We start from the raw sequence: 7,560 nt of genomic DNA, 5'->3' as shown, positions 1-7,560 counted from the left end.
CGGAGCATGCTCTCCAAAATGACTTAGCAGGATTCTTGCTGAAACTGGGGGATGGACAAGGATGGAACCTGAAACCGAAAGTCAAAGCCCAGTTAAGAAGAGGACTTAGAGAAGCGTTACTAAAGTTTGGTCAGGGAGAGAGTCTCCATCGAAATCCACCATATTCTCCGTAACCAAACTGGAAAATGATTCTTAAGAAAGTAAACATTGGGGCCAGGTGCGGTGGCTCACGTCTGTAATCCCAGCACTTTGGGAGGCCGAGGTGGGCAGATCATGAGGTCAGGAGTTCGAGACCAGCCTGGCCAACATGGTGAAACCTCGTCTCTACTAAAAATACAAGAAATCAGCCAGGTTTAGTGGCGGGCGCCTGTAATCCCAGCTACTTGGGAGGCTGAAGCAGGAGAAACTCTTGAATCCAGGAGGCGGAGGTTGCAGCGAGCCTAGATTGTGCCATTGCACTCCGGCCTGGGCAACAGAGCAAGACTCCCTCTCAAGAAAAAAAAGAAAGAAAGAAAGAAAGAAAGAAAGAAAGAAAGAAAGAAAGAAAGAAAGAAAGAAAAGAAACATTGTTTTAATTCAGGCAGTTTACATTCAAAGTCCCCTGATTGTCTCAAAAAAATATCCTCTATTACTTTTTATTTTCACTTTGGAAGAGATCCTTTCTAATACTTAGCTCATGTTCTCTGCGGCATCTGGCCAGAGCCGCACACAATTATTTGCCCGCAATTAAGAACAGCACTGCTTCTTGCTTGAGCCTGTTTGGTTGGAATTTTGTGGTCCTAGCTCTTTATAGTGAAAGGTAAGTTAATTTGACAGAGCATAGGTCAGCCTGACTTTGTGACTTCTTTGTGTACGTATATTAAGATTTACCTTTTGCCGAGTAAGTACCTCAGCCCTTCCCTGGACTTGTATTTCACGAATGAGCGAGCCATCAGGTTGTTTTGGTAAAAACATCGAGGTGAGTTTTTTAAAGGATGATAACACAAAAGGGCATCCTCAGAGGTAGGGGATCAGCCTGGCTGGCTTGACGGTGGCCTTCAGTTGTTGCTTTTGCCGAACTATGAAAGGAGGCACAGAGAACGCGGTGTGCTGAGAAAAACAGCGACAAGGATTCCTTTTTGTTGCTGTTTCATCAGTGGTTTGTGGCAAGCAAACATGAGTAATCACTTAAATTGGTGAGGCTCAAAAAGGCAATTGAGCTGACCCGGAGTCTGATTTCCTCAGGGAGGCCTTCTGGGGAGCAAAGGTCAGGGACAGAAACAATAACTGAAGGCTCTGGGCCTCGCAGCTCACTGCGCTTTTCCATTCTGTACGGGTGATTTGCCAAGGTAAACTCTTCTGGATGAATGAGGCCTCTCCCCAGTCACTTTCCCTCCAGCTTTGACTGGAAAAGTAATCGCAGTGTAGGTAATGGGGGCCAGGCCCCTCTAAGTAAGAAGTACCTACAAATCCAAGTCCAGGCATGATCCGATGTGGCAAATCTCACAAGTATAATCCAAATGTCTGCTCACTCGCTTTTCAACTTTGGTACTGTACTCTCACACAGCTTCCCCAGTTCTTGTGAAGCAATTTCAATTTCACTTATTTATTACGAAGGTTTGGAGGGTTGCAGGGAGATATTACAGTAAGGGAGCTCCAGCTTTGCTAGCTTCTGTCTACTCCCCCTGCAAATTTCCCAAATTTCTCACTGTCTCCCCCTAAAAGAAAATCGTATGTCATTATCCAAGACAACTCAGCCTGACCCAACACCTACATTGAAATTTCTATATCGTATCAAAAAAAAAAAAAAGAGCCAGATAGTAGTTAAAATATAACTTTAAAAAAAACCAGTTTTATTCAGAAACTATTTATTGCAATAAAGGAAAAGAGACTTTCATATCTAAGCTCAACTCCAAATACAGCAAGTAAAAACTAGGGGGTTTATCGTCAAGGAGCAAGTTGGATGGATGGAAAATTGCTAGAAGGAAACGCCAAGAAGAGAAGGGGAATTCTGGCTAAACAGACTTAACATGATTCTTGCTGAAGAGCAGGCCAGGGTAATCAGATTATCATCTGGGGCATTCTCCCCCAGATGACTTAGCAGGATTCTTGCTGAAACTAGGGGATGGACAAGGATGGACTGTGAAACCCAAAGTCAAAGTCCAGTTAAGAAAAGGACTTAGAGGATTTTTACTAAAGTTTGGTCAGGGAGACAGTCTCCATCAAAATCCACCATTCACTGTGCTTGGCAAGCACAATCCTCCATTAGCTTCTGCTGGAAGGTATGCTTAATGAGGGAAATCAAGACAGGTTGTGGTTTCTGTCTGCTAGAGCTTAGGATCCAGCAAGAGATCATGATTTCCATTGCACAATTAAGGATAACACAAAGCAGAAAGAAATATGCACTACAGCTTTTATAACTTTTCTTCTTTTACATCCGTCTTCCTTTTCATGCCAAACCAAGAAAGCAGACAACCTAACATCTTCCATGATAGAGTTAGGACCTTTGGGTTACAAGAAATGGAAACTCCAACACAAACCCAAGTGATTTAAGCTGGAAGGGGCTCTAAATGGCTCTGAAAGCTGGAAACTCAAGGAGGTTGAGCTAGCTGTAGGCACCACTTATTTCAGGGGTCAGGTCATGCTACCAGAATTATATTATTTATCTCTGGAGTTGTGTCCAGGGCCAAGTTCTAAGTGGCAGATCCCATAGCTTAAGGCTCACATGAAGTGGAGAAGAGTTGATTCTCCTATTCATCAAGTGAAAGCCTTAGAATTGTGAATTGTGGGCTCTGATTAATCTGACTTGTTCAATGCCTGCCCCTGAATAAATTAATATAGTGGGGGTGGGGGACGGGGATATAGGCACAAGGGCAAAGGATGTGCTGACTACTCTCACCAAGGTCATGCTCTATTCCTGAAGGTAGAGGAGTTGTCAATGGGTGAAAGTAGGATGAAGGTTTTTTCCAAAGGGAAATTGACATAAGGCAGAGTGAACGGTTGCTGGGTGAGTCAGATATCTGCTACCTTAAGTAGTAGACAATAAATCACAGAGGGGCCAGGCGTGGTGGCTCACACCTGTAATCACAGCACTTTGGGAGGCCGAGGCGGGTGGATCATGAGGTCAGGAGATCGAGACCATCCTGGCTAACATTGTGAAACCCTGTCTCTACTAAAAATACAAAAAACTAGCCTGGCGTGGTGGCGGGCACCTGTAGTCCCAGCTACTCAGGAGGCTGAGGCTGGAGAATGGTGTGAACCAGGAGGTGGAGCTTGCAGTGAGCCGAGATCAAGCCACTGCACTCCAGCCTGGGTGACAGAGCGAGACTCCATCTCAAAAAAAAAAAAAAAAAAAAAATCACAGAGGAATTATATCCTAACTATGAAAAATTGAGCTGCCCCCAACACCCTCAAAGCAGTGTAAACTGGGGCCTGTCTTCCTCGGCTGCTGACAACAGTTTATCATTCTGTCTCTGGGATGGCACCCATGCACCTGAGGCAGCTGATCTTCAAGATTCCAAGGTGGGCACCCCATTTTCATAGCAGTTCTACTCGAACCAGCCCAGTGCTCACCACCCAGACAATCCCGTACCACTAGCCAAGTAGCAGCACTCACAGGCTTTGCTTCCCTGACACGGGACAGAGATGATTCTTCTCCATTGGGGCTTAACATACTTGCCCCATTTCTCCACCCAGAATTTCATCACCCTGTGATGACACTCTGTGGGGTCAGGTTCAATGATTGACAGTAAAACTTCTTCATCCACAGTCTTTGTCCCCTTGGTTTTTATTTTGAATTAGTAGTGGGAGTCATTGAGCCAAAGTCACCATTGTTGCCGTCATCTACACTACTAGTAGCATTATTATTACTCTTACGGCCACTGCTGTTTTTATTGTTAAGAATGATGATCTGGCCAGGTGCGGTGGCTCACGCCTGTAATCCCAGCACTTTGGGAGGGCGAGGTGGGCAGATCATGAGGTCAGGAGATTGAGACCATTCTATCTAACACGGTGAAACCCCATCTCTACTAAAAATACAAAAAATTAGCCGGGCCTGTTGGCAGGAGCCTGTAGTCCCAGCTACTCAGGAGGCTGAGGCAGGAGAATGATGTGAACCTGAGAGGCAGAGCTTGCAGTGAGCCGAGATCGCACCACTGCACTCCAGCCCAGGCGAGAGAGCGAGACTCTGTCTCAAAAAAAAAAAAAAAAAAAAAAAAAAAAAAAAAAAAATTACCATCTACCAGAAGTCAAAATAGGAAATACAGAATGAAAATTTAAACATGAATCTCCAATACTACCTAAGACAGAAAGACAATACCTTTGGCAGACCTAGTCATGAAAACGCATTTGCAGTGGGCCTTTGAAAGGGAGTGGCTATGTCGAACGTGAGTATTCTGGTTAATCAAAAGCTTTCTCCTAATAAATTGGTATCATGCTTCCTAGAGTTATCTCTCCTACATCTATCTAGAGTGAATTGTTCACCAGGATTCTGACAATACTTAGAAAACTGTCTAACTAGGCCCGAATAGAAATATCCTTGAGCTTTTGCCATTTGATTTTATTTCCGAATATTGATTATTTTGAACATTGCATCTTCTGCCTGTGTTTGTATCAGAGCTTCCAAGAAGTTCTGGGTATTTGATTATAAGTTCCTTGATGGTGTTTATAATGATTGGCTGCTTAAATATTTTGTGAACAAAACATCGTCTGGGATTTGCATTTAGATAATGGGGGTTTCTATCACGCCAGTGTCTCCCAAAACAATCTAATGAAAACCTTTCCCTCTAAATCAAATTTGCCAGATGTTTGACTGTATTATTTAAATTTAGTGTGGCTTTTGATGCATTAGGAAGGGAACCCTGAGAAATGTAAAGTTAGGATTATTGTATCAAATTTGAAAATCCCTGTGCTGAGCAGATGCTGAATGTTTTTTATCTATTTCCATAACTGCATTTAAAAGGCATTAAGTGTTGTGACCATGGGGTGGTTTTTGCTTGGTTTTCTTCATCAATTTTGTATGTAATATAATACATTTCAAACATATATTTTTATGGTATTGCATTTAGGAAGGAGAAACTTATTGTTTTACATGAGACTCGCTGACAGCATGATGCCATGTTAATGATAATGGCCTTTAAAAATGTTCCGCATTCAGAAGCATTCCCATCCAAAGCTACACCCTTTAAATCATTCTCCTCACTTGCACCATCACTGTAGGAAAACAGCGCATTAACCTCCATACTATTATTATCACTGGTCTCATTTTATCCCAGCACTTATTCAGAGCCAACACAGCCCAGAATGTGGAATGAGATGGACCCCTGGGCCTCATTTTCTGAGCCAGATTACAAAGGCTTCCATTACCTGCTATGTTCAGGCTCTTGTGAGTTACGAAGTCTGCAGCTGAAATTTCTAGGTCAGGTCTTAAGATTGGTGTCATGAAGAGAAACACAAAACAAAGCTTGAAGACTTCAAGACTTTTCATGGGGTCAGGGGTGCAAATAAGATTTTTGGAAGTAAGAATAGACCTAGAATGGTTGTTTTCACTAAAGAAAAAACAAACACAAGTACAAGCCTCCTCCCCCAGCCATCATATGTGTGAAAATGAAAAGAGGACATTAGAATCCAAGAAATGCATAGGTTAAGACGGTCTGTGAATAACTTATAAGGGAAAAAAAGGAAGAAAAAGAAAACCGCCAGTAGGGACCCTAGATTAAATAACTACAGGAAGGACATGGTAGATGATACCAGTGAGGTGTCAGCCTTCATTGAGAGATGGGCACAGCAATAGCAATAACATTCGCAGCACAAGACAGGTAGTTTTGTCTGCAACAGCCATTGTGGCTGTCGGCAATCCCTATTGCCAGACATTTGTGTTATAAATTTGTGTGTATAAATATGAATACATGCAACTGGAGGGCCATCATTCTGTGGCCTCCATTTGACAGAGGTCTCAGGCACAAGGTTTGGGAAATTAGCTTTCAGAGAAATAAAGCTTTATGAGAAAGAAAGATGAGACACTAGTGATAAATAAAACTTAAACTCTGTGTAAGATGAGTGGCTTTTTATTTTTGGTTGTTTAAGAAACTACTATTATGGTCTGAATATTCACATTCCCCTAAAGTTCATATGTTGAAATCCTGACCTCCAAGAAGATGGTATTAGGAGATGGAGCCTTTGGGAGGTGATTAGGTCAGAAGGCAGCGACCACATGATGGGATCAGTATCCCTATAAAAGAGACCTCAGAGAGACCCTCCACTCCCTCCACCACGTGAGGATGCAGTGAAAAGACGCCCTCTATGAGCAAGGAGGCAGCCCCCTACCCCCAGACACAGAAGCTGCCAGTGCCTTGATCCTGGATTTTCCCATCTCCAGACTGTAAGGTCTAAGTTTCTGTTGTTTAAGCCATCAGGTCTATGGTATTTTGTTATGGCAGCCTGAACAGACTCAGAGAGTGACTCTTTATTTTAATTGTACACATATTCAAGATTTTTCATTAATTTTTTTAAGGAAGGCTTTAACTTCTAAGGGAAAGAATTGGCAGATCGATAACAGAAGCAGGCTGACTATTTTGTGCTTCCCTCAATGGCCAACATAATGACATCTAAGGAACAGAATGGAGTGGAGAAGCACAGTTGACTGTGGCCATGGCATCCCCAGTGTCTCCTGAGAACACTGGACTTTCGGGACTTTCTTGGACTTTCGTCACAAGAGGACGTTCCTTTACTTATGTGTAGGATTCCATGGGCGCCTATTTCCCAGCCTGTGTAAGTCTCATCCCAGTACCATCTCAGGGAAGTACTTCACCATTTTCGCTGTTTGCCAGTGCCCTCTGGGAGAAAGGAGGTCGTTGGTAACTACAGCAAATGCCTTGGCACCCCTGTCTCTGCCTCCATCCACTAGTGCTCTGATCAGTTGCAGAAAGTGGAAAGTACCTTCTTTCCCACCCAGTGTTTTTTGGGCACAATGGGCCTTCCCTGTCAAAATGGGCCCTTTGTATTTTGCCATCACTGCCTACTCTTTTGAGGGTTGTATGAGGCTATTGCAATCATGATGCTGTTGCAGAGAGTCCCAGCTGAGCCCAATCAGAATTGCATCGGCTGGCACATGTTCATATACAAGGGACTTCTGGTTTTGGCAAAAGGAGGCTGGTCCTTGGATACTACCAGAGAGATAAGAAGGAAGGAGAGGCTTAGTCTGAGTCTAAATAGAATAGAAAGAGATGGCAAATTAACTTCACCAAGTTGTAATGCTAGAGGTAGAGCTAGGGTCAATGTCAGACAGCCCTTTCTACCAGCCTACATTGCTGCCTCCAGAACAAAGGTCAAGGGATTGTTTTACCTTGAGTGGATGAGACCTCAGATTCAGGCCTCAATAATTTTTGATAACCATATTGCAAGAGGAATAGTAATAGATTCTAGGGTCTTAAGAGGAGAGGAATCAAAAAAGCAGAAACTAGGTCTTCTGCCTAAGAGTCAGAAGATGTAATAAGAAAGAGAAGAAAGTGATAGATTTCTTCAAGAACTTACAGAAAGATTCAATGTCAATGTCATTGTAGGGTTTGCATAAATGGTAGTCAT

This window comes from Pan troglodytes, chromosome 19 (genome assembly GCF_028858775.2).
Source record: "Pan troglodytes isolate AG18354 chromosome 19, NHGRI_mPanTro3-v2.0_pri, whole genome shotgun sequence".
In the NCBI taxonomy this organism is placed as follows: Eukaryota; Metazoa; Chordata; class Mammalia; order Primates; family Hominidae; genus Pan; species Pan troglodytes.
This window is presented reverse-complemented; position numbering follows the sequence as displayed.